This window comes from Pterocles gutturalis, unplaced genomic scaffold, assembly GCF_000699245.1.
Source record: "Pterocles gutturalis isolate BGI_N339 unplaced genomic scaffold, ASM69924v1 Scaffold35203, whole genome shotgun sequence".
Taxonomy (NCBI): domain Eukaryota; kingdom Metazoa; phylum Chordata; class Aves; order Pterocliformes; family Pteroclidae; genus Pterocles; species Pterocles gutturalis.
The window spans coordinates 27,763-29,084 of NW_010119197.1; positions in this window are offsets into that span (position 1 = coordinate 27,763).

Below are 1,322 nucleotides of genomic sequence, written 5' to 3' on the forward strand. Positions count from 1 at the left end.
AAACTACAGGGCAAGCTGTCCAGTGTTCAATGGTCTGTTTACAAGAACCAATTTTCCTGTTTCTTTTCAACTTGGATCTCAACCAGAACACACATGAAGACTGTAGTACCACCCCAGAGAATGCCAGTTTCTCAGATGCACTTTCAGTAGGATGGAAAAAAAGCTTATTGGATGCTGCTGGGGTTTGTTGTTTGCTTGTTTTGTTTTCTTCCAACACTTACTTTGGGGAGTTTCAACATGTTGTTGGGCATCCATTTCTGTACCTCTCTTTTGCCTTTCATTACCCTTCCAGCCCTGATCCCCAAGTATCCTTTCCCTATATTCCACCATGTCAGCAGCAAATCCATTAACGAACCATCTTTTGCATTTCCTTGGGTGTCAGTTCCTCTGCAGGCACTGAAGCAGCATTTCTCAAGGGCAGCCCAATCAAGAACGCAGTTACAAGGATTAGATTTACACCAGAAGCATGAGAACTATGCAAAACTTTCCTCTTTTAAAATGTAATGGGCACTAAGGAAAACAGCAGATTGTTTTCTAGAGAGTTTGTTCCAGAAGAGCCTAACTCCCTGTGGTCACAGTAATGCGGCAGGTGCACCCACCCTGACAAAGACCAGGGCTTTTTGCACCCTTTCTTTAAATTGCAGATTGTGTATCATGGGCATTAAAAAGCTGAAGAATTCTTAAGGTCAGTCGTATGGTATTAACTCCTGAGTGACATTTCAAATCTGTGGATTGTTAATGTTATTGGAGTCATAAAGTAATTTTGGTTAAAGCAGAGCTAAGTTTGGATTCGTTATTAGTTTGTTACAAATAAATCCTGTTTGAGTTTATCACCTTGTCTAACTTAATTTCTGTGAGCTTCCGTGACAGGTAAAAAGTTCCAAAACAGCAAAACTTGAGTGCGGGATGATGTTCTACGATACACTTCTGACACCACCTTCAGAACCATCTTTTTATCCCAATACAGTGTAACAGCAAAGTGCAGGATAACTACAAATGGTTTCTGCTCTTACTCCCTTATGTAACTGCAACGTTCTCTTTAAAAAACATACTCAAACACAACTACTTCTTGCTGAGCATTCAGAGGACACTTAAATAATGGGCTAATGTCTTCACCTGAATACAGTGAATATAGGAACATTTATTTTACCAAATGGCCAATTTATGGTTCAGCCTGGTTTCGTTAGATTAAATTCTCTGAAAACATATTTCAAGTCTAAAGGAAATTTAGAAACATCTCAAAATAGGGAATGACAACGTGGTATGACAGGAAGGAAAAAAAAAAATCAAAAAATACCAAAATGTTTTGGACTTGCATCACT